At 42.4% G+C, this 26,916-nt stretch overlaps 1 protein-coding gene across 2 annotated transcripts in view; it reads right to left on the reverse strand.

Annotated features, from left to right (window-relative positions):
• Window positions 1–26,916, reverse strand: part of LOC116463167 (pleckstrin homology domain-containing family G member 1-like) — a 247,814-nt gene that overhangs the window by 111,650 nt on the left and 109,248 nt on the right. Inside the window, exon 1 of one of the 2 annotated variants that reach the window (XM_032146151.2) lies at window positions 9,633–9,657. The exons of the other annotated variant lie outside the window; for it this stretch is intronic. The gene's annotated coding sequence lies outside the window, so the exon portion shown is untranslated. Of the gene's footprint in view, window positions 1–9,632; window positions 9,658–26,916 lie in introns of those variants that run through there. 2 annotated transcript variants of the gene reach the window in all.

Below are 26,916 nucleotides of genomic sequence, written 5' to 3' on the forward strand. Positions count from 1 at the left end.
TTTTTTTGAGACAGAGTTTTGCTCTTGTCACCCAGGCTGGAGTGCAATGGGACGATCTCAGCTCACTGCAACCTCCACCTCCCAGGTTCAAGTGATTCTCCTGCCTCAGCCTCCCTAGTAGCTGGGATTACAGGCATGAGCCACCAAGCCCAGCTAATTTTTATATTTTTAGTAGAGACGGGGTTTCACCATGTTGGCCAGGCTGGTCTCGAACTCCTGACCACAGGTGATCCACCCGCCTTGGCTTCCCAAAGTGTTGGGATTGCAGGTGTGAGCCACCGCCTCCGGCCAAGTTGGATATTCTCTATAACAGGGTTGTAGTACTGGTCCATGGCCTGTCAGGAACCAAGCATCACACAAGGAAGTGAGCGGTGGGCAAGCGAGCATTGCTGCCTGGGCTCTGCCTCCTTTCAGATCAGCAGCAGCATTAGATTCTCATAGGAGCACGAGCCCTATTGTGACCTATGCATGCCAGGGATCTAGGTTGCACGCTCCTTTTGAAAATCTAATTCCTGATGATCTGAGGTGGAACCATTTCATCCTGAAAGCATCCCTACTCCCCGACCCCCACCACCTCAACCCACCCTTCATCCTTCGAAAAATTGTCTTCCATGAAACCAGTCCCTGGTGTCAAAAAAGTTGAAAGGCCAAGACATTTGGAAAGGTCTACCCCCCACAGATCTGTCCATACTGTCTGCAGGACAAGTTCTGATTTTCTAACCAGAGAAGAATCAATCTCTCCAGAATAGAAAACTGTCTTTCACACAGTTACAAAACTCTTGGCATTACATTCATGATCAGGACTAGAGAAAAATGGACACAACAGAGAGACACATTATTTTCTTATCATCATTTCTTTTCTCTACTTACTTTCACTTTAAATTGGATACCCAATATTGGGACAGAAGGATTAAAGAGGAATAAAAACTGCTTTTAGAGGACCCTAGGTTGGGCTGCTAGAAGTGACAATGTCTTTAGAAATACTTTCAAAGGTGGGAAAGAGTGAGATGTAAAACTCAGATCAATAGGGACCCCTTCATGGATAGATCTTAAACAGCAACATGGAGAGGGCACCGCTGCAGGGAAAGCTTCAAATGTTCCAATGCCAGTCCACGTACAGGCCTGGCTGCCCACCAGGCTCTTTCTAAAATAGACCATTTCAGAAGTTTGGTGTCCGTAGTATTTAGCCAAGCTTACCACCTCAAACTAAAGACCTTCCAAAATTACCAATGACAGAAGTGAAACATTTAAAGTCAGGTCATATAATGGCATGTAATATGAGACCATACTTGCTAATGGCTAACCTTTTTTGTGTTGATTCATTGCTTAGAAGATAATTATAGTTTCCTCACGTAGGAAAATGCACCTCATAAAAACTGTCTAGTCTTGTTCTCACTTTCCTCAAAATAATTTAAGATTTCTACTCTGTCTGGCCTATTCTAATGCAACCCACCAATTATTAATCTTTATCTCTAGAGCTGTGTTGCTCCACACAGTAGCCAGTGGCCACATGTGGCTACTGAGAACTTGAAACGCAGCCAGACTGGGCACAGTGGCTCATGCCTGTAATTCCAGCACTTTGGGAGGCTGACGCAGCGGATCACTTGAGCTCAGGAGTTCGAGACTAGCCTGGGCAACCTAGTAAAACCCCATCTCAGACACAAAAAATACAAAAAATTAGCCAAGTGTGGTGGCCTGTGCCTGTAGTCCCAGCTACTTGGAGTCAAGGCTGCAGTGAGCCATGATCGTGCCACTGCACTCCAGGCTGGGTGGCAAAGTGAGACCTTGACTCAAAATAAACAAACAAACACAGTCAGTCTGAATTGACATGTGAGATACACAGCAGATTTCAGTAACTTAGTATAAAACTAAAAATATGAAATAAAATACCTCATTAATAATTTTTATATTTGTATACTGAAATAATATTTTGGATTACGTTAAATAAAATATCTCATTGAAATTATTTTCACTGGTTTCATTTTACTTTTTTTTTCTTTTTTGAGACGGAGTTTTGCTCTTGTTGCCCAGGCTGGAGTGCAATGGTGCGATCTTGGCTCACTGTAACCTCCGCCTCCTGGGTTCAAGCAATTCTCTTGCCTCAGCCTCCTGAGTAGCTGGGATTATAGGCACCCGCCACCATGCCTGGCTAATTTTTGTACTTTTAGTAGAGATGAGGTTTCACCATGTTGGCCAGGCTGGTCTCGATCTCCTGACCTCGTGATCTATCCGCCTCGGCCTCCCAAAGTGCTGGGATTACAGGTGTGAACAACTGCGCCTGGCCTACTTTTTTTATTTTAAATTTATTCTTATTTTTATTTTTTGAAACAGGGTCTCACTCTGTCACCCAGGCTTGACTGCAGTGGCACAATCATGGCTCACTCCTGGGTTCAAGCCATCCTCCCACCTCAGCCTCCCGAGTAGCTGGGACCACACCACCATACCAAGCTAATTTTATTTTTAATTTTTGTAGAGATGAAGTCTTTCTATGTTGCCCAGGCTGGTCTTGAACTCCTGGGCTCAAGTGATCCTCCCATCTTGGCCTCCCAAAGTGCTGAGATTACAGGTGTAAGCCACTGTCCCGGCATCATTTTACTTTTTTATATTGTTGCTACTAGAAAATAAAAAATTACATAAGTAGTTCATATATATTTTAGTCAGACAATGCTGATCTAGAAGTCTTTGATATAATTACATTATTCTTGAAGATTTAAATTTACCTCTTTATCAATCTTTGTTCAAATAATAGTGAATGCAGAGATACATAAAACTCAAAGTTTGCATTTTTGTTTTTTACTCCACTTATTAATGCACAATATTGTTAAAAATTAGCAAAAATACAGTTGGGAGGTCATCTCTGTGTAGCAGATATTGGGCTAACTGATTTTCCATGACAAACTGAAACATCCAGATAAAAAACTGTAGGGCAAGAAAGCTTTTTCGTTTACCTTGAGTGAAAGATGTTAGCAGGTTGTATTAGCATTTGGGTAAGTTGCTGCTTTTCTTCTCATAACTTCTGTCTATTCCAAAATCCCAAGCACAGGGCTAATAATGTAAGGATTCTGGGAATTTCTGGCCAAACCTTGCTAATGGCTTATATCAGGTATATCTTTTGACCCTAAAATAAGCTGGTTCCACCCACTTAGAGGATTGTGATCAATCTTACTCTTGGTAAACCTGGAGGTGGTGGGGGTGGAAGTATCCATAGAAGAACCTTAGAGACTTACTGAGTCTCACAATGAGAAGCACTGGTTAGCCTAAAAGCCATCCAAATAAAATATTCTTTTTTTTGTGCCATCCTCAATAAAAGGAAAAGATGCCTAGACAGCTTCTATGTAGCTAGGCTTTCATACATTTTACTTCATGACAAATCCCTCTAATTTTTTCTGGGTGAAAAAACTGGAATTCCATGGCTTTTCTTTCTTTGCTCTTCCAACTTCCATTATTTTAATTGCTCTCTTTTGGAATATCACTGCCAGAATCAAAAGCAATGCTTCTTGGCTCTGGTTTCTTAGGCTGATTTAGGTTTCATGCAGAACGTTCCATGGCTTCCTGTGACCATATTTACATGGAGAAGGGGGACAGTTGATGGGTCCTACAGCCTACAACTCCCAAGGAGAAACTTAGGAGGCAAGACAGAAATCCTACTCACAGCAGGATTGAGGGGTGATCAGGGTTTCCAAATTCTGCTCATTGCTATTCTAGACATCAAATACCTAGTCTGAGTTCCTTGGCAGGACAACCATGGAAACCAAGAGAACGTGTTGTGTTCAGTACCAATGAGTAGCTGAAATTATGTAGTTCCTTATTACACCTCCTGTGAGATTACTCAAAGAGGGGAGGCCACAGAAAGACTAAAGTATACAGAAATAGTTACTCTACCAGCTAGTGATGTTCTTTAACATACAGCACAGTTTTGTTAGAGCCTCAACGTTGTAAACAACTGACTTAATGCTTTAAAAAATGTTTAAGAGACCAAGTTAAAAAATATACATTTATATATTTCAAAGATGACACTAGGTATTTGAGGAGCATCTTTTATTCCCCCACAGCAATATGGATTTTCACTTCTTGGTTTTCTAAACTATCAACTTGATTCCTGTTTAATGGTAGGGCCAGGACTATAATTCCTCATGTTCTCTAGTGTGCAGCATGTTCAATTCAGGGAACATGATTTTCAAATTTATTTGTAGTTATTTGGTGATGAAGGAACCAAGGAGTAAAAAAAAAAAAAAATCTTGTTACCCTGTTAATTTCTTAGTTTTACCATGTAAATTTCTTAGTTTTTAACCAAGGTACTACAATTACACAAGATACTAATGTTAGGGGAAGCTGGACCAAAGACATTTGGGAACTTTGCACTGTCTGTGCAACTTTTTTATATATTTAAAATTTTTTCAAAATAAATAGCTCAAAAATGTTTTAAATTAAAAATGTATTTTATTGAGGTATGATTAAATAGAAAAAGTTATACATATTTAATGTATAAAACTTGAATTTGGAGATAAGTGTACACGTGAAACTATTACCACAATATATGCCATGAACATAGCCATCAACTCCAAAAGTTCCCCTATGCCTCTCTATTATTAAACATTTTACAATAACAACACTTAAGATCTACCTCCTCGGCAGTATTTTAAGTATACAATATAGTATTATTAGCTATAGGCACTACGCTGTGCAGATTTCTTGGACTTACTCATCTTGCATAGCTGAAAATTTGTATCTTTTCACTATTACCTCCCTGTTTCTCCCTCTCCCTACTCCCTGGGAAGCACCACTCTAGTCTTTTCTCGTATGAGTTTGATTATTTTACATTCTTCATAAGAGTGGTGTCATGTAGCATTTGCCCTTCTATGTCCAGCTCATTTCATTTAGCACAATAGCCTCCAGGTTCATCCATCTTGTCACAAGTGGCAGGATTTCCTTCTTTTTTTTATGGTCAGATAATTTTCCCATTATGTGTATGTGCCACATGTTCTTATATCACATGCAAAAAGAATAAAAATGAACCCTTATCTTATACTATACACAAAAATAAACTCAAAATACATTAAGACCTAAAAATATGACTAGAAACCATAAAGCCTCTACAAAAAAAAAAAAAAAAGAAAAAACAGGGGAGAAAAGCTTCATGACATTGGTCTTGGCAATGATTTTTTGGATATGACACCAAAAGCACAGGCAACAATAGCAAAAAGCAAAAAGAGACAAGTGAGACATCAAACTAGAAAGCTTCTGCATGGCAAAGGAAATCATCAACTGAGCAAGGAGATAACCTACAGAATGGGAGAAAATACTTGCAAACCATGCATCCAACAAGGCGTTAAAGCACATATTTGTACAAGAAGATCAAGAATGAGAAAAGATATTTTGCAAAAATATTTTCATTCAAACAGGAGGTGAGGGGTTGAACAAAGAGGAACAAAGATTCCTTCAAGCTGTAAAGTCAGATACTAAATACTCAGATAATTTACTGATTGATTCCTATATTAATTGCTATGGTATGAATGTCTGTGCCCTTCTCAAAATTCATATGTTGAAACTTACTCACCAAGGTGATGGTATTAGGAGGGGGTGCTGTTGGGAGATGATTAGGTCATGAGGGCTCTACCCTCATGAATGAAATTAGTGCCCTTATAAAAGAGGACAGAGGGAGCTCGTTTGCTCCTTCTGCCATGTGAGGACACACAGGAGGCACCATCTAGGAGGAACAGGCCCTCACCAGACACACAATCTGTTGGTGCCTTGATCTTGGACTTCCCACTCTCTAGAACTGTGAGCAATCAATTTCTGTTCCTTGTAAGTTACCCAGCTTAAGCTATTTTGTTACAACAGCATAAATGGACTAAGACACTAGTCAATGGAAACTAAGAGGTATAATGGCTACCTCAGTTGAGTAGGGATTAAGCAGCTACTTAAGGCAGCTAATGCATTAGATAAATTGCCTTAGCTAAGGGGTGTCTCTGGACCAGTCTGGTGAAAAAGAACCTAAAGAAATTCCCTAGGCTAGCGGCGGTGGCTCATGCCTATAATCCTGGCACTTTGGAAGGCAGAGGCAGGTGAATCAACTGAGGTCAGGAGTTCGAGACCAGCCTGGCCAACATGATGAAACCCCTGTCTCTACTAAAAATACAAAAATTATCCAGGTGTGGTGGCAGGTGCATAAAATCCCAGCTACTCGGGAGGCTGAGGCAGGAGAATCACTTGAATCCAGGGAGCGGAGGTTGCAGTGAGCCAAGACCATATCACTTCACTCCAGCCTGGGTGACAGAGTGAAACTCTATCTCAAAAAAAAAAAAAAAAAGAAATTCCCTAAAGGCTTTTTACGCAAATGCAGCTGTTTTTACTTTTGTTGTATGCTTTTTTTGTGTGTGTGGTGACTTAGTGTGGGGGATGAAGGAAATTATTTGGGGCACCCTAAACCATCATTGTGTTACCATTTAGAGAGGGACTGTTAGTTGTCTACCAAAATCTACTCTACCCTTTTCTTTAGTGATAGAGTTTTCACTGAGCACATTTCCCAGCCTCCTCTGCCTTTAGATATTGGCCATGTGGTCAAGTTCTCACCAGCAGAAACGATATATGCCCCTTTGGGGGTCTATTTCTCAAGACATTAGATTTTATTACTCCACATTTTTTCCTCTTCATGCTGGAACCCAGATGTGGCAGAAACCTTGCCTCCACTCTAAGAAGGATACCAGTGCCCTAGGGTATGGCAGAGTACAAAGACAGGCAAAACCTTGCAGTCACTGGTGCTAGACATGCCCTGAGGCACCACATTCAAAAGTCTGGTTATCCTGACTCTGCCACACTACAGAAACCACATGATGAGACCGCAGTGATACACAGAGGGATGCCCAAGGAACCCTGGCTGTTACAGCCCCTGCTGTGTTTCCAGCCAAGACAATGGACATGCGGATGAGAAGCCTTTCAGATGACCCCAGCCCTGTCATGTCTGAGTGCAATTTTATGACAGTCCCCAAGCCAGAATCACCTAGCACAGCCTTTCCTGAATTCTTGCCTCACAGAAACCTTGAGCAATTATAAATGTTTGTTGTTTCAAGCCATTAGGTTCCAGTGTGATTGGTTAAGCAATGAGAGATAACCCAAACAGTCTCTATTATAACAGATGAGCCTTATTATGATACAGCTGCTACAATTCTATGTCAAAATTATCCTTAAAAAGCCCCCAAAACCAACCTCAATGCTCTTTCATGTGTCTCATTGCTTTTTGAAAACTGTATAGATGGAAAAAAAAAAAAGCAGAGATTACATAACATCATGCTCAAAGTTGAACTATGAATCAGAGACTACATTTTCTAACTTCTAGTCCATCCTTCCTTGTACTCATAAAATAGTAGGGTAGAAAAGGAACTTAGAGATCAGGAAATGAAGGACTCAACATAAGCTGCTTGTCTAAAGCACATGGTACCATATGCCAAATGGGACTACACAGTGTGTGGCTATGTGTGCATAGGAATACATATATCCACAACCCTCTGTATAAACACATTTCAGAGAACCAACTGGAAATTAAATTATGTCCTAATACTCCCTTTTGGTCACAGGATTTGCATGTTTGCCCTGGCTCTGCACCCCCCGGGGTTTATACTGATCTTTGCATCTCTGGTTTCCTTGTATGTGAGGCAGCTGGACTAGGTGACTTCTCCAAGTCTCATCCAATCTTTGGGACATGACTCCAATCCTGAAAACCCAGCAAACCACTGGCTGTCACGACTGCACGGCCTCTTCCCAGCTGGAGGCACAGCACAAGCAGTTGCCCTCTAATAGCAGTTTCTTCTACATCCTACGAATGCCAGGTCTTGGATGATGAAAAACTGTGTATCACCGAGTTTTTCAAAGGCTACAAAAATCTCCATTTTTAATTTAGATTAAATAATAATCTATGCTCCAGCTTTGCTTTGAACAGTACCTTCCTGTTAGTGTAAAATTATCATTCTCAAGGCAGTAACTAAACAATGATGGTTATATATACAAGCTCCATCTGTATGGAACACACTCAGTTCCAAAACATCCCTGCACAGCTGGGAGGGAGGCACCAAGAGAAATAACATTTTCTTAAAGAAAAAGGAGGAGGAAGAAGAGGCAAATTCCAAGTGACTAACGATAGCACTCCGAACAAATAAATCCATCCATGAAGTACATTAGACATGTTCTTTTAAAAAAGGAGGAAGAGGCAGGGTGCAGTGGCTCACGCCTGTAATCCCAGCACTTTGGGAGCCCGAGGCGGGCGGATCACAAGGTCAGGAGTTTGAGACCAGCCTGGCTAACATGGTGAAACCCTGTCTCTACTAAAAATACAAAAATTAGCCGGGAATGGTGGCGCGTGCCTGTAATCCCAGCTACTCAGGAAGCTAAGGCAGGAGAATCGCTTGAACCCAGGAAGTGGAGGTTGCAGTGAGCCAAGATCGTGCCACTGCACTCCAGCCCGGGTGACAGAGTGAGACTCAGTCTCCAAAAAAAAAAAAAAAAAGAAAAGGAGGCAGAGAAATTAAAGTGCCTAGTAACAGAGATCCAAGTAAATAAAGCCATTTAGAAGGTACAATGTAAAATGATTAAATGTCATGTCTTCTCAAATCTTTAAAAGTATAGAAAATGGTCATAATATAGAGTGAGTAAAATGGGTAGTTTAAAAAACATATAATATGATCCTAATTTTGAATTTAAAATGCTGCTTCTTTATTGTCTACATTAGAAATAGATTGAAGGAATATATAATAAAATGTTAACACTGGTTTTACTGAGTAGAACAAATAATTTTGTTACTTTCATATTTCTCTGTAAATATCTCTTTTCTTCAATAGGTGTATTACTTTTATAATCTGAAAAAGTTATTTAAGGAAATTAAAATCACAATGTCAATTGGCGTCAGATATCTAAATATTTTAAATTAAAATAATTTCTATATTCAATATGTGATTAAGGAATGCTGAATATATATATCTTTCAAAATGTATTATTAAATTCAAATAATGAAGCCAAATGCAATCAGATTCCAATGGACAACAGCACTGAATACAATCCACACCTCCTTTGCCCCAATCATTGTTCCTCACAAAAGTATTTCTTACCAAGAAACACTCAAAATGGAAACTGCATTTTCTTAGGCAACTTTGGTTGCCACTAGACTCAGACTAAATTTCATCACTGCAGTTGCTAAGCATACATTTGCAAACATTTATTTTGTTCCTCCAACTTTGACTGCATATGAACCTCAAAAAGAAAGCATATGAAAATGTTGGCCATTCGGCCGTGACAACTGAGGATTTCAGAGTTCTCCCCAGAGTCAGATACACCAGCTTTCTAGAGATTTCAACCTCACTTTAAGGAAAGAGCAAAATCAAATGAAACTAAGACAAAAACTATTGAAGACAGGCTGCAGTTCAGATGGAGGGGGAGAAAAAAATCATCTTCTAGACTTCAGCCTATCGCATTTGTAACAGAGAGTTTTCCTTGATCCAGCCAAGCTTCCGTCCCTGCACACTTGTGAAGAAAGCCCCCCCTGCGACCCTTTGTCACCTCCATGGACCTCTCTGGCTGCTCCCAGAGGGAAGGAGCGTTTGTTCCGGCATCCTTTCTTTGGGGACACTCACATTAGCACCTACCTCTGCTCCACTCAGGCTTAAGCACATCGTCTGCCTTCAGCTGATGCAGTGACCTCAGTCAGGTAAAAGAAACAGCCTTTGCTAGTCTGTGCAGCGCCTTCCGTAGAAATATTGCATGAGTCAGCTTTTATCTCCCAAACCCAACACACAAAGGCTTTACAAAAACCTGATTTGCAACTTTCTCACTGCCTTTTTCCCCCTAGTGTGCAGACCACAGACTTCAGCATCACTAAGAGCCTTAAATGAAACATGACATCATTCAATTGAGAAACAGGACAATAGACACCACTGTGGGTAACTTGAAAATGCACACTTCACTGAGCAACACCCTACCACTTCCATTCTTTTGTGAACATCAAATACAACCCACACTCGCCCAAAGCTGCTGGGTTTCACCTTTCTGGCTCTGCCCACAGTTCTCATTAAACTCCAGAAAATAAGCAAGATCTTTGGAGCTCTGAAATTTTTAAGTTCACTTCCTGAATCATGGGCTTGTTTCAAAGTAAAGGGACACATCTTTTAATTTTCAAAGTAAACGGACATATCTTTAAACTGAAGTTTTAAAATGCAGGTTGGGGTGGGGGTGGGGTGGTGAATAACAACCGGTGGAAGGCAGTTTGGATAATTAGTTTCTGTTAACAAGACACTTGATAGAATTTTAGGTGAACAAAGTTTAAGGAGAAAACATTTAAGGCTGACATTTAAAAAACCTATCTGAAGACAAATACCTAAAATTGATATGTACACACATTTCTTTGGAGAACAGTTAAGTTCTGTGATTTTATATTCATAAATACTAAGTAGTAAAGACAGAATGATCTAGTATTCGTACAATACTTTAGTAAGTGAGACCTTGCAATTATTTTGGGTTTTTGATTTCTCTAAGACCGCCAGTCCTTCTTAAAATGCTATATCTATTTTTATAGAAAGATTCAGAAGGCGTATATTTGACAAACATCTTGAGTTCTTTAAATGAAGGTCTCCAGAAGTACAAAAACGCTATTGAAAACGGATACCATTACACTGTGGAACTAAAATTCAAAATATGGATTATGTCCTTGCATAGACATCTAAAACTGAACTATTTCAAAGGATTAAAATCCTTTAAATAGAAGTTCCATTTAAAGCATTCATTTGTGGTTATGGAAAACACCATTAGCAGATCATCCTTAATATAGCTATTTCTATCATGCCTATTAAGTGATTTTAAACTAACAACATAATAGGATAATTTGTTTTAATGCTGATTTCCTTTCAAATCAGGCTGAACCTACACATGGCTATTTAAATAAGTGATTTTTAAAGGAAATAGTTCAGAAGACAACTTGCTGGAATTTCTCACAAAATTCACCAGTTTGATGGAAACCAGTACATCCAGGATGCTGAGAAGGCAGTTTGAGAGGCAGGGTCCTCCCTGGGCTGTGGAGACTCTTCATCCTCTATTCTGGCCTCCACAGCAACCCCTGTGGCTTCCCACATCATGTCTGTGTCTCCCATACCAGTGCCCAAGCTGGGCTCTTCCTTCCTGCTCAACGAAGAGCCAGCTCACATCAGACTCCCATTCGATCTGCTACAACCACTCTAAGCCACAGCTCTTTCCATTAGTTTAACAGCTGTTTATTATGCTTAGAGTAAGGATCATGTGGTCTCATATTTAATTGTTTTCTAAGTGTCTCACTCCTACCCTGCATTGTAGCTGTTGGGGGCAGGGAACCTTCCTATATCATAGATTTGATATTCTTGAGGCCGACACAAAGATCTAAACTCTTAGATGGGATAAAATACACAGAGGCTCTAGGCTTCCTAATGACTCATCCATTGTGCAAAGCCTCAGATCACAACACAGCTACTTTTAACTTCCAATAAAATTACATTGTACTTGGATTTTTTTTTTTGCTTTTTGCCAAGAAACATGTTTCTAAAATGCTATTTCTGAGAGATGCCATGTATGTTGCATGTAAACAAAAACAGCCAAGTTGCTCTGTGTGTAGCTGGTGGGCAGTTTACTAAGCCTACCCACCAGAAAAGTGACAGTCCTGAAGGACAGTTTTGAAGTGACAGCAGGGGCCATATTGGGTCCCATGGGACAGTCATTTATTAGTTCATCCACGGTTTCTGCTTTAGCAAAATCATCAACTTGTGTAAGTAAAGACCTCTCTTATAACTGCAAATAAGTGAAACCACCTATACTGCATCTACAAATATCAAAGATTTAAAGTATATTGAATTTCATTTTTTAAATATTAAGCTTTTTCAGAGCAGGGAATACACACACACACAAACACATTTTTTTTTTTTTTTTTTTTTGCCTTTATATTTATCCTAGTACCAAGTATTTGCTTGAATAAATTAACCAATGGATAGCTCATGAGGCCTGGGGAGGGATAATAACATTCACATACTAGCAGGAAGGAAAAGAAAAGGGAAGAAAGGCCAGGCGCGGTGGCTCACGACTATAATCCCAGCACTTTGAGAAGCCGAGGCAGGTGGATCACGAGGTCAGGAGTTTGAGACTAGCCTGACCAATATGGTGAAACCCCGTCTCTACTAAAAATACAAAAATTAGCCAGACGTGGTGGTGCACGCCTGTATTCCCAGCTACTCGGGAGGCTGAGGCAGGAGAATCACTTGAACCAGGGAGGCGGAGGTTGTAGTGAGCCGAGATCACACCTCTGCACTCCAGCCTGGGTGACAGAGTGACACTCTGTCTCAAAAAAAAAAAAAAAAAGTAGAGAGGAGAAATGCCTCCATTTATTGAGCAACAGTCCGGGTTCTTTCACACCTGAGAGCAGAGGCGCCTTCTACACTTCAGTATTTTATTAAGACCCTGGTTTCTCCTCATTTAGCTCTGCAGTGGTTCTGTGTTCCAGTGCTCCCCACCACATATTCCACACGCTGGACACACTGAACCGTTAACATTTCTTGGAGGTGCGCTGCTGGTTTGCCACCAGACTTTTGTTCATGCAGGGAAAATGAACAATCTTAAGACACACAAAAGGCACAGATGCTGGTATCCTTGCCACTTTTTGCTGCATAATTTATTTGCCCATACTAACACTGGGTAAAAAGATTATTTTTGCTCAGCAACATTTAATTTTTTATTTAATTAATTTATTTTTTTGAGAGAGAAGCTCGCTCTGTCACACAGCCTGGATGCAGTGTCACTACCTCGGCCCACTGCAACCTCTGCCTCCCAGGTTCAAGAGATCCTCCCACCTCAGCCTCCTGAGTAGCTGGGACTACAGGCGTGCACCACCACACCCAGCTAATTTTTTTGTATTTTTAGTAGAGACAGGGTTTCCCCATATTGTCGAGGCGGGTCTCCAACTCCTGACTTCAGGTGATCTGCCCGCCTCGGCCTCCCAAAGTGCTGGGATTACAGGTGTGAGCCACTGTGCCTAGCCCCAAATTTCTTTTTAAATGATAGAGTGGCCACAGATAAAATGCACACGTGTGCCTTGTTAGGTGATAAAGATACCCTTGCTGGAAAGCAGCTTTGTTTACTCCCTGCAAGCACGGGTTACACAACCAGGAAGTTCGCATTCCATTCCCAGTATCCCCACCAGGAGTGGAGAATCAAGGCGCAGAAGAGCAGCACCCACAGGACGTAACTATAGCAACCAGAACACAAATCAGCCAGCAAGGAGGTGCAGGTGGCCTTCTGGCCTAATTGAAGGAAGACCAGAAAGTCCCTGCCACTTAAAAAAATCCCTTCCCAGGCTGGGCGTGGTGGGTTATGTCTGTAATTCCAGCACTTTGGGAGGCTGAGATGGAAGGAAGGATCACTTGAGGCCAGAAGTTCGAGACCAGAGTGAGCAACTTAACGAGACTCCATCTCTACAAAAAAAGACAAAATTTAGGCCAGGTGTGGTGGCTCATGCCTGTAATCCCAGCACTTTGGGAGGCTGAGGTGGGCAGATTACTTGAGGTCAGGAGTTCAAGACCAGCCTACCCAACATGGTAAAACTCAGAATCTACTAAAAAAAATACAAAAATTAGCCAGGCGTGGTGGCACGTGTCTGTAGTTCCAGCTATTTGGGAGGCTGAGGCAGGGGAATCATTTGAACCTGGGAGGCAGTGGCTGCAGTGAGCCAAAACTGCACCACTGCACTCCAGCCTGGGCAACAGAGTAAGAGTCTGTCTTAAAAAAATAAATCAATCAATAAATACAAAACTTAGCTGGGCAGAGTGGTGTATGTCCATAGTACTAGTTACTTGGGAGGCTGAGGTGGGAGGATGGCTTGAGCCCAGGAGTTTGAGACTGCAGTGAGCTAGGATCACACCACTGCACTCCAGCCTGGGCGACACAGCAAGAGCCTGTCTCAAACAAAAACAAAAAATCCCTTCCCAGAAGTCTGCCATAGGGCCTGGAATTCCAAAACTTTTTGGTTTAACCTTAAGTTGTCAGTTAAAACCCCAATCTCCTCTGGGAAGGGCAATGGAGCCACTGCCACAGTAGTGTGAATTAGCTTCACCATCCTTCCAAGGAACTATCCAGGTTTTCTGGGAATGAGACTACAATGGGGCTGTCTAGGAGGGCTGGGATGGGGATGAGAGCAGGAAGCACAGACAACACACACATCTAGGGACTCAGCAAGGCCTGAGCTAGTTGAGGCACCTTGCTGAACTGTGCAGCCAGGCAACAGCTCAAAAAGCTGGGCAAGGAAGGAGGAAAGGGCAGCCCAGAGACAGGAAGACGGATGGGCAAAGGCATGCAGACATTTTTGGGTTCAAGGAAATATCTTGCTTCATATAATCAACATTGGATAAGGCAGGTTTAGAAAATAACCTTAGACTTTCATATGCAAAGGTGCTAGAAGTGAGAAGGGGTATTTGAAAACACAAATACTATTTTACACAAGGAGCGTAACAATTTAAACCCTGGAGGAGGTGTGGCCTGCTTATCTTGTAATTTAAGATCTTGCCACTGTGGAACATTTTTCAGGGAAAATGGTAAAACCAACCATTTTTGGAAGCACAGGCCATTGACAAAAGACTCTTAATGTATTTTTAGTCTATTAGAAGTTTTTTCTTTGAAAGAATAAGGCATGCGATCACATTTTCTATGAGCACATCACAGCATAAATGTGAGGGGCCGGGCATGGTGGCTCATGCCTGTAATCCCAACACTTTGGGAGGCTGAGGCAGGTGGATCACCTGAGGTCAGGAGTTCGAGACCAGCCTACATGGCAAAACCCTGTCTCTCCTAAAAATACAAAACAATTAGCTGGGCGTGGTGGCGCACGCCTGTAATCCCAGTTACTCGGGAGACTGAGGCAGGAGAATCACTTGAACTCAGTAGGCAGAAGCTGCAGTGAGCCGAGATCATGCCACTGCACTCCAGCCTGGGCCACACAGCAAGATTCCATCTCAAAAACAAAAAGAAAAAGAAAAAGAAAAAGAAAATAGTGATGAACATTAAAGTCAATTGCACGCCAAAAGGTGTCACACATCCGCATTGAAGTCCCTTAGAGGAACACACTGACCTTCCTCCTGTGAATAAGAGCTAACGTGCTAACACCATTCTGCATTGCAGCTGCTGTTACTTATTAAAAATCTATACACATTCCTCCAGACTGTCTACTCTAAACCCAGAAAATATCACCAACTACAAATTCCACCTTGCTATTGTTATACAAACCAAATTACATACTTTTTCAAACAAACAAAAAAGCTAACTTCTTTTTTTTTTTTTAAATTATTTCTAAAGGTCTTTTTTCAAAGTGAAATAATTTTAGTGGGAAGTGAGTTTGTTTTCACAAATTTAAAAAATACCTGTCAGCAGGCCAGGCATGGTGGCTCATGCCTGTAATTCTACCACTTTGGGAGGCTGAAGTGGGTAGATCATTTGGGGCCAGGAGTTCGAGACCAGCCCGGCCAACAGTCTCTACTAAAAACACAAAAATTAGCTGGGCATGGTGGTGCACGCCTGTAGTCCCAGCTACTTGGGAGGCTGAGGCACAAGAATCGCTTGAACCTGGGAGGTGGAGGTTGCAGTGAGCTGAGATGGCACCACTGTACTCCAGCCTGGGCAACAGAGTGAGACTGTGTCTCAAAAGAAAAAAAAAAAAATTCTGTCAGCAAAAGACATAGGTCTAAAGCAGACAAAAGCACTCAAGTACATAAGAAATTAAATGAAGCCATTTTTCGTTAGTCCTGGGGTACTGAATCTAACAACAGAAACCAAACTAGAAATACTAAATAGTTATCAGGACTTCAATTATCCAGCTGAAAGTGTAGTTTCTCAGCCCCTACTGAACTAAATGTCAGTATTGAGGCATGGTCCTAAGAATTTTAGAAAACAAATGAACAAATAAAGCCTATTATTCACCACACTGTTGTGCATGGCCTGCCTTTCCCTTGCAACCAAGTTATGATTTAACATCTCCATTGTATACCTTTCAACAGTCGGCCATGACATGAACTGAGATGGCCTTGAAGGACACACGTTCCAGACTCTAAAATTTTGCTGTTTCAAGCATTCCTCCCTGGGTTCATTTTTCTGCTTCTGCGACAATCATTAGCTCAATTTGTCACTCAGTTCTTTGATTAGGATACTTGGTTTTTATTTCCCAGAGACAATACAATCAAGTCTTAGTTATTTTTGAACAATTTTTAGATATCAAGCAAGCAAATATGTTGCAAAAAGCCTCTTGCTTTCGATAATCTATCAGTCCCATCTCTAAGGACACCATCGGAGGACTCGCTGTGCTCAGCACAATGAACTAATTATCCCTGGAAGAATGCAGTCAGCTTCCAGACACATTTTTCTCCAGGAGATAACACACATCTAATCCATTCATAAGTAAAGGCATTCAACACAATCTATACTTTTGAAACACTCTAAAAAATATACTGGAAGAAAAGGCTTGGGTGCTCTGTTGAAATCTTACAGCAGTGTGTATTTTCCAAAATACCAATTAAAACAAGATTCTCTTATGGTTTCAGAGTAACAGCCATTGAGACTTAAATCACCTTTATGGAGGCTTGCAAAGGAATTTCTCATCCTGGCAGAGGAGAGAGGCAAACTCCAATTGCTAGCCTTTCCTCCTCTTTTCTGGACACAAACCCACAGCTGCAATGGAATGAAGGGGAGGGCTCAGCTCAACCTTGCCAACTGCCCCCCACCCCTTCCCATAGACCCAGGGGTAGTAGGTTGAGAGAGGCAATTCTCAAGAGCAGCAGAGGAGGGAGTGTAGCTTGCAGCGGAGACACAGACAAGCTTCTGGGAGCAAACAGGAATCAATCTCCAAACTGGCTCAAACCCCCACACCTGACCCCCAGCAATTACCATCCTTGGGGTCATCACAGTCAGTCTTCTTCCCCCACTCCTAAGGCTATGTTCAACGTCATAAGGTTGACAGCTTAACCTCTAAGACATAAGACCTGTGAGCAAATGATATATCTCAGGGGAGCCTATGTGCTTTCTAGAACTGAAGTGGGTGGTTTGTGCTGATATTCACTTGGTCTCCTGCACCAAGTCATGGGAACAATCCCATTGATGGAGATATTTATAAAGGCCAAATATAGATTCCACCCCAGGAAAGCAGAACTCACTTCTCTCTAAATAAGTTGAGATGACTTACTACTTTCCAGGATTTTTTTTTTCAACTAAAGAAGGCAAAGAAGGCCACTGACCTTAGTATATCAGTATTACAATGGCCTTAAATACCCCTCCGTTGCCACAAAGTTCTGATCTTTGTCTTTCAGAACTTCGAGGCACACAGCAACATCCTGCTGATCTTTCTTCCTTCACACCTTCTCTCCACTTGAACTGGCAATCACCACTTACTCACCCTCATGTACCAGGACCCACTGAACGTCAGGCCCCATGCTGGGCGCAGTGAATGGACATGGGCTTTAAGTCTCAAACAAAAAATGACAAGTATGATGAGTGCTGTGAAGCAGCGTGGGACGTTGCCGATGTAAACTACCAACAATTGTGTACATAAGCATTTGCACTATTTTCCTAAATTCTCTTTCCCCTTAGTTTCAAACTGTCCTTCAATTAAAATTAAAAGTGGATAGCAACTTTATGTTGACAGTAAAATCAAGCTACATTAGGCTGCCTTCACTTATGGTTCACTTTCTAATCTTAGAGAATAAGCCCAGTCGGACTCATCTTTCATCTTATATTTAATTACTTGGTATCCAAGCTGACAGCCAAACTTGCTGAAAGTTTTTGAGAGTCTAAACACTTGCCTAATTCCCAGTTCCCACAGAGGTACATGAAGTAACTTGTTTATGTTAACAGAACAAAGGAAACGAAAGAGAGCTCTCTGTTCCACTGCAGGTTGAATCGGAATTAGGTCAAGAAACAAGTGTAACCAAACTTATTTCTGTTTATTCTGAATAAACATTACTGAATCCTTTACAAGTAAATGAAAGAAGAGAAAAAGGAGGAGGAAGAAGCTAAAACATGAAGACTGGTGGTTTGATCTCTACATTTTCTTTAATGAATATGTATTATTTGTGTGGTTAAAATATAAGAAGAACAGAATGAATTTACATGGCAGGTCTTGTTCCTGCCACACCCCCAGCCCAATCTTTCTCAGTCTCGCTTTGTCTGAAGGTCTGCACACTCCGCTCCCTGGCTGGCTGCCTTCCAGGTAGGTTGGCTAGAGGCACCAATAGTTTGAAGCAGGAAGAGAGGGAAATAGGGGCATTTCCTCCACCCCCTCATTGATTTGGGGCAGCTCCTCCATGGTTCCAGCCTTTCTTGGGCTCCCTTAACTCTATGTTGTCCCTGATCCCTCAGGGATCCCTATAGATTGTCCCAAAAGCAGTGGCTAAGGCTTCCCACTGTTGTCGTCTCTCTTTGCTTCACATGCACCCTTCGTTTGAACCAGCTGAGCTAATTCAGTTTCTTGCCAGGTCCCTGGCTGATGCAATGTCACACTAACTCCAGAATCATTGGTCTAAAATGGTGATAGCAGTTGACTTCATATGCGGTCAGAATATTGGCCTGAGTTTTTTACTCGGTGATACAATGCCAAATTTTGGCCCCGTTTTGACTTATGGCCTGCTTGATCCAGGTCAATGAAATAAACACTTAATTAGAGCCTATTTTATACCAAAAAATATTGTGAATTTGATATCTGCTGATATATTCATTTACTTAATATTTATTGAGCAGCTACTATGTGCCAGGCACTGCCTTGGGCACTAAAGACACAAGAGTGAACAAAATAGACAAACACCCCTGCCTTTATGACACTTATTTTCGAGGGGGAGCTGTATGGACTAAAAAGAATCCTATGATAACAGCATGTCGACACTGGAAAGATACTCTGGGGCTTTCTAATCCAGTGTTTCAATGACCACTTACAACATCTCACCAAGTGTGTCTGGTCTCTGCTTAGATACTCTGAGTTACCAGACATCCCATCCCTGCACAAATAATCGATCATACCCTGGAGTTCTTTAAAGACCACTATGGGAAAACACAAGAGAAATCACACCTCACCTCCATTTTGTAGTTCCTTAATTATTTGAGCTGTCCTATCAATTTCCCATATGTATTTGCATCTTTGTTCAACTACTGATGGAATAACTACCTGAAGGGATTCCTGGAGGCAGGGTTCAGTGATGGGGGAGCAGTGCAGAGAGGTCAAAGGGGAGAGCTGCCCCTTGTGGCTGTGGGGCGCGTGGGGTAGAGCGGACTTAACACTGTCACCACCCTCTGATCACCTTCTCCTTGTTATGTTAAGAACATGCTTTCCTACTGCTTCCACCAAAGTGGCTTCAGAATTTTAAGTCCTCATGCCAATTTACTATTAAAAAATGTTAAAAAGACATCATTTTTGGAGAACATCCTCTGGGAAATAAATGTTCTCCCCACTCCTCCCAAGTCAGACTTTCAGGTACATCAACATCGCTGTGTCCTCAAAAGGCACAGAGCCTGGCCAGGCAGACACACTGAAGGATCATCTGAACAGGTGACTGATGGCTGTGTGACGTGTGCACTGGGCTGGGAAGGCACAGGCAGTATGGAAACGTGTAAAGGGGACCAGGCCTAGTTTGGGGTGGTCTGGGGAGGTTTCCCTGAGGGAGGGATGTGTGGACTGCCATCTGAAGGCTGAGAAGAGGTCAACCAGGAGAAACCAGCCAAAGAGAAAAGACCATCCAGGCTGCTTTACTTGCCACCGGCATAGACTGCTGGGATACCTGGCATTATACCCACAGAGAACACCCAACCTAGATTTTTTTTTTTCTGGGCAATCTTGTTTGCAAATATACTGTTACATACCACAATTAATAACTATGTTTACTGCAACAATGCCCCTTTATTAAAGTAGGTACTACTTTCCTTCTCCACTCTGGGGTAATCCCATCCCCTCATCTGCATATATCAGTCTTCTCTAGTCTCACCTTTTCTTTCTCCTCCAGACAGTGGGCAGAGCTGCTTGGGCGGTAACCATGACTCTGTTCTTGCCTAATTGCTTGGACTGGGTCCTTAAAAGGTGTGGTTACAGTAAATCACAATGTAAACTTCCCAGCCCAGCATTTCCATCTGGGTATTATCAGATTAAAATGAACATCAAAGGAGCCCTAAAATAAGGGGTCACAAAAGGACAGACTGACGGCTGGGGGCAGTGGTCAGGGCACTGTTTGTCTTGCTACTTCCAGGGGCCTTAAGAACTGACCATGTGCATTTGAGCCTTGAGTATTTCCCAGGATCAGCTGGACACCTTTCCTGGGGGACCCAAAACCAGGGACAACTGGCTGGTTGCCAGTATGGATCAGACATAAGATATCTGTTTAAGAGTCTGTACAAATTAGGGCATAACAAAATGGTAAACCTAATGAATTAAGCTGCTCTAAGAGTTCTGAGGAATTATGTTTTCATAATGACTACTGGTAATTACTAGGTAACAGCCTAGTAATTTAATAATAAAAACCATCCCCACCAGCCTGGGCAACAGAGTGAGACCCCATCTCTACAAAAAAATAAAAAAATTAGCTGGGTGTGGTGGCATGTGGCTGTGGTCCCAGCTACATGGGAGGCTGAGGTGGGAGGATCACTTGAGCCCAAGAGGTTGAGGCTGCAGTGAGCTGTGATTGTTAACACTGGAGTCCAACCTGGGCAACAGAACAAAACTGTCTCAAAAACAAACAAACACACCATCCCCAAAGCCAAATTTACTTTGTTCAATCTAAACCATCACCTACGGCTCATGAAATGATGTGTGGAAAGGACACAAGATCTGAAGTTGAGATGTGTAGAATCTCAGCTCTCCCAGACAATTTCATCTTCTTGGACAAGTCACTAACCTCTCTGTGATCCAAATTCCCTCTGGATTAGTAAAATGAGAACTGTGGAGTCTCTGACATTTAAGAAGACTTTCCAAATCTAAGAATCTAAGGTTCCATGATTTGGGGTGAGGGTCCCACCAATCCACTTTTTAACTCCATAGACCGTCTCTCTTGAGGCTCTCAAATAACTTTAGATTTGTAAAACATGGTCCCACTATTATGGTCAGATAACCACAGGCTGATGCAAAACCAGGAGCATGCAGCCTTTGTGCAGGGAAACTGCTTTTGTTTCCCTGTAATTCCATTTTTTTGTTTTTTGTTGTTTTTTTTTTTTTTTTTTTTTGAGACGGAGTCTCGCTCTGCCGCCAGGCTGAAGTGCAGCGGTGTGATCTCGGCTCACTGAAACCTCCACCTCCCGGGTTCAAGTGATTCTCCTGCCTCAGCCTCCCAAGTAGCTGGGACTACAGGCACCTGCCACCATGCCTGGCGAATTTTTTGTATTTTTAGTAGAGACTGGGTTTCACCATGTTAGTCAGGATGGTCTCCTGACCTTGTGATCTGCCTGCCTCGGCCTCCCAAAGTGCTGGGATTACAGGCATGAGCCACCACGCCCAGCCCTGTAATTCCTTCTGTGGCAGAATTTGTGATAGATGTCTTAACTATTATCAATAAAAAACTCCCTGCAAAATTTTTCGACGACGTCATCTGACAGTAAGCCAATGTCTAGCATCCAGGTCATGCTTTTCACCTATTCACTGACATCATCTCCACTTTCTGCAAAATTGCATTCTGGAAACCAGGTTACAATGTAGATTATGAAACAGCTAATTTTACCACAGGGGTATTGTCATCATTTGTGGTTGCATCCCAAACAAGCACCTGCCTTAATATATCCCTGACATAGCAGTTGCACAGCAGCTGAGCTAACTGTATGCCTGCAAAAATTATGCTCCTATAATATATAGATAATATAAAGCAGAGTTAGTTCTGAATTATTCAAGGAACTCTTATACCTTAAGCTTACATACATTTATGATTATTAGAACAAATTCACTGCAGTGAGATGTCCTGGATGAGCCTCCATAGAAATTGGGTGGGTGAGACTAGAAGGGTCTTTGTAGCTATCGCCTAACCCATTTACTTACTTTTACAGAATGACTGATTCACAAGGGGCCTAAGGGGGGATCCTAGAAAAAGTATTCTAACAATATCTAAAACTAGGATTCAGACATTTTCAGGCATATATCACAGATTCTATGTGGGGAATGAAGGTGGGGCTGGGGCTGAGATCTGATGGCAACAGAAGTCTTGGTGACGCTGGGAGAGAGGAGGGGAAGGAAGTCTGGTAGGACAAGTAGAATAAGCAGAAGGCCATTCTTCTGGTGAGAGAAAGTTCTGATTTTGTATGTGGCAAGTACTCAGGCTGGCCTCACCTGGCCATTTGGACAGCCTGAGAATGACCTGACAAAGAGACTGGGTGGCCGAAAAACCAAAGCCAAAACCAAGAGATGTAACAACTGTAATATGCCAGGCAACTTGGCTGTGAGATCCTTCTGTCTAACAGCAGGAAACACAAGAGGAGAGGAATCCTTTTCCCATAAAGAAAAGAACAGGGATTTCTAGCAGCCTGGGGGTAGAGGTTTGGGGGGCCCACTAGGAGAATTCCTACAGGCAGCTTGGGAATGCTGAATATCCCGGGGCAGGGGCCCCTGGAAGGATCAGTACAGTGCGGGTGGAAGGGCAGCGACAGGTCAGGCAGAGGAAAGGGGAGCCAGGAGGTGCTGCCTGGGAGGTCCTGTCTTTATGCCTGTGTGAAGTGACAGCTGAGCTGCCCAAGTCTGATTTTTTAAAGTGACTTCACCTGTACCCACAGGGCTGGTGAGGCCTGGTGGAGCTCAGGCGGATTAGACAGAGTGTGACCTGTGGACCTGTTGTTTGGTCAACATAGAGTTTAATTTCTTTGTATTGATTACCCAAGTTTAAACAATCAGGATACTCTGCATTAAAAAAACAGATTTTTGGGGGGCTTGAGGTTGGGGTGCCAAAAAATTAGAAAGGGATAAACATGGGTTAACACTAGTCTAATGCTCTTGCACAGCGGCAGTGGGTAGAGCTAAGCTTGCTCACATCACCCTGGCTGTGCACTTCCCAGTGTGCCACAGTCCTCACCATCCCCTTTCGTATTACACCTGTCCTCCACCACTCCTTTATATGATCTGCCTGGCCCTTGAGGTGCATGACTCTGGATTATACACGTGGGCATATCCAGACACTGTACTGTATATTAGGTTACTAGTCCTAGAAATTACCAGACTATATGATCTAATAAGAACAATTTATTCCTCCCATGTGTAAGCTACATGAAAATGAAACACAGGCCGGGCATGGTGGCTCACGCCTGTAATCCCAGCACTTTGGGAGGCTGAGGTAGGTGGATCATCTGAGGTCAGGAGTTCGAGACCAGCCTGGCCAACATGGCAAAACACCGTCTCTACTAAAAATATAAAAATCAGCTGGGCATGGTGGCACGCACCTGTAATCCCAGCTACTTGGGAGGCTGAGGCAGGAGAATCGCTTGAACCCGGGAGGCAGAGGTTGCAGGTAGCCGAGATTGTGCCACTGCACTCCAGACTGGGTGACAGAGCAAGACTCCATCTTAAAAAAAAAAAAGGAAAAAGAAAAAGAAAAGAAAAAAAGAAAATGAAACATATGCTAGAAGACCAATCTTCCCATCATGGAAAAATTTGGTGAGAGGAGGAAAGAAGGTTTACAGTGGAGGGGTGGGGAAAAATTAATCACGGGTCAGGAAATGTAAATTGTCTTTGCCATTTATCCTAATTAGCTCTTATTTTCATTTTTTTGGTCTCTTTATATTCAAAGTATCTTATCCTATCAGTTCTTTTGCAAACCCCCATTTAAATAAAACATCAGAATTTGGTCAGGGTTTCTATGAAGGAATTAAGATAGAAGAAGCAATTAATTCTGCCAAACCAAACAGATAACTGGTGTCATAGTTCCTGTTTTGGTTTTTTTTTTTTTTTTTTTTTTTTTTTGGAGACAGAGTCTTGCTCTGTTGCCCTGGCTGGAGCAAAGTGGCATGATTACAGCTTACTGCAGCCTCAACCTCCCAGGCTCAGGTGATCCTCCTGCCTAAGCCTTCTGGGTAGTTGGGACCACAGGTGTGCACCACCATGCCTGGCTAATTTTTTAAATTATATGTGGAGATAGGGTCTCCCTATGTTGCCCAGTTGGTCTCAAACACCTGGGCTCAAGTGATCCTCCCACTTTGGCCTCCCAAATTGCTGGGATTACAGGCATCAACCACCACACTATGCCTGCCATAGTTATTGAAACTGACAACTTGATGGAACATCAAGACAAACCACAGCCCCCAAACAATGCCACACTGAACTCGCTGGCGAGACTCGGGGTTGCTAACATCTACCCACCCTTATGGAAGTACTGAAGTGAGGATTTGTTTACAAGCTCTTCTGAAAAATAAGACAAGATCTACTATAAATGCCAACATTTACGTATCACATCCTAATCTCATAAAACACTTGTTTTGTTGTAGCTTTTTAGAAAATAATAGGACAGGAGTAAAGACTTAGAATTGGAGATTCTAGTCCCATCAAAATAAACAATGACTATAAACCTGGATTTACGGGCAAGGAAAAAAGAGGAATAACTTGGAAGAGCGTTTGTGCATTTTGACATTGATCATTTAAGACGGCACCTAGAGGCATGAGTTCATCAGCAGCATTTTTCCTAGAAAGGGGAAGCCCTACCCTGCACGCCATCCCAGTGTTTATTTCTTTCTGAACCCCACAGATAAAACTTTTAATACACCGAGGATTTGTAGACATACCCAAGTCTTTCTGAAGAAGAATCGCCTCTGATATGTGATATCTTCCCTCAGGAGCATGAGGAGGAGGGAGTGGGTGAGGGGGATAGAAAAACAAAACCAACCATTTTCCCCTAATCCTCATGTGGAAGAAAAAGCAGAAGCTAAAAGCTTCCCCCAGGGAAAAAGCTACTCCAGACTGGAGGTGGATGGAGCAAGTCTAGTAATTTGCTTCATTTGCGAGGTCACGTGCTTGTTTCCAGCACACCTCCTGGCAGGCGGGGCGACTGGGCTCAGGGGACCCTGTGCATGGGCAGTGGTGGCTGGAGAGGGGCAAGGGCTGAGTGGGACAGGCAGTCCCTGCCGCTTTCCATGTTTCTCTGGAAACCCCATGACAAAGACAGTGTCAGAGAACAGGGAATTCTTGTGCTTTTCTGCATGGATAAATCCCATCCCAGGATTTTATTTTTTAAAAGTTCCCCTGAAGATGAGATAAACCATTTACAGCTTATAAAAATGAGTGTTCTGATGGCATATCTTTGAAATATGCTTTACATTTCATTCTTCTGCAGACACTTAGAGATTTTAATCTATTCAGACATTTTAATACATCAATTATCATAATGGTATTGTAAACCAAAAAACTGGTGATTGTTAGTACACACCCTAAACCATTATTTCTCCAGGTGTTACCTAACACCTCCTAAATTACTGCTACGGACTGAATTTTGTTCCCCCGCCCAAATACATATGTTGATGTTGAAGCCCTAACCCCCAAAGTGACTGTATTTGGAGACGAGCCCTTTAAGGAGGTGGAATTAAATGAGGTCATAAGGGTGGGGCTCTAGTCCAACAGGACTGGTGTCCCTATAGGAAGAGAAGGAAATACGAGAGATCTTGCTCTCTCTCTATGCAAAAGCCCATGTGAGAATACAGCCAGAAGGCAGCCATCTGTAAGCCAGGAAGAAAGGCCTCACTGGCCACCAACCCCACTAGCACCTTGATCTTGGACTTACAGCCACCAGGACTATGAGAAAATAAATGTCTGTCATTTAAGCCACCAGTCTGGGTTATTGTTATGGCAGTCCAAGCTGGCTAACAATCATCATCAGCAAGATTTGCAACAAGCAACCAGATTGCTGGGCCCTGCCCAAGAGCACAACATCAGAATTTTCAGGGACAGGGCCCAGGAATGGGCAAAGGTACCTGAACTCTTTGGGTGATGTAAGGTTGAGGACCAGTGCTCCACAGAGAGCTCAAGGCTGCCTGCAGCCCCTTACTCCACCCGCCTCAGCCTTCCCCTAGTCCATCATCCCAATGAAAAATGCTTCGATGGGGTCAAGGATGAGAGACTTCAAGGATGACTCTCCAAAGGAGAAATAAAGGATTATGAATAGAACTAGGCAGGAATCATGCTGGGGTCCAGGGTGAGGTGTGTTGTAGGAAAAGCCCCTTTTGTCTCTGAGTTCAGAGGGGGCTTGTTCAGAAGGGACAAGAGGGGCCCTTGAGACCCGTGTGAAATGCTGCCAAACTCCATGGGAAGGAGACCAGAGGAAGGTTTATGTCTGAAGCCCAAGGTTAATGAAGAGTATGTTTATGCTGACTATTCCCTGCCCTCAGAGGATAGCACTAGCCAAACATTTCCCCCCTCACTCCAAAGAACCAACTAAGATTCATTCTCAACATGCTAACAGGTCAGTCGGACCATCAACCATTGAGGATACTTTCAACTCCGAAACTCAGCACCAATAGAAAGTTATTATTTGCAACTGTTACACTTCGAATCTTTTGTAAGTCCTGATCTTCACCAGAGTGAAAGGCTCTACTATGTCAAACTGAAAAGACTCAAAATTAGTTCCACTGTCAGGGATAATAAAATATAAACAAATTCAAAGGCACCAAGTACATTCAACTATGTAAAAATGCCACAGGAAATTCTGCAAGTTTTCAAAAATCAAGGTGCTAAACAGCAATCAAACACTATTTTAAAACAGCATATTCACTGGAGGGCAAGGCCAGAGTATTTTTTCTTGTGATTCAAATGTCTTGCCAGGGTAGGGAGACACTGCTGTGACATAAGAATGTTCCACGCTTCCAAATTAAGGTACAATTTAGCAGAAAAGCAGAATATATTCTAGACTGATTTTTTTTAATACTGTAGGAAGTAGCTCTTCAAGTAGAAAA

Source organism: Hylobates moloch, unplaced genomic scaffold, assembly GCF_009828535.3.
Source record: "Hylobates moloch isolate HMO894 unplaced genomic scaffold, HMol_V3 SCAFFOLD_28, whole genome shotgun sequence".
Taxonomy (NCBI): Eukaryota; Metazoa; Chordata; class Mammalia; order Primates; family Hylobatidae; genus Hylobates; species Hylobates moloch.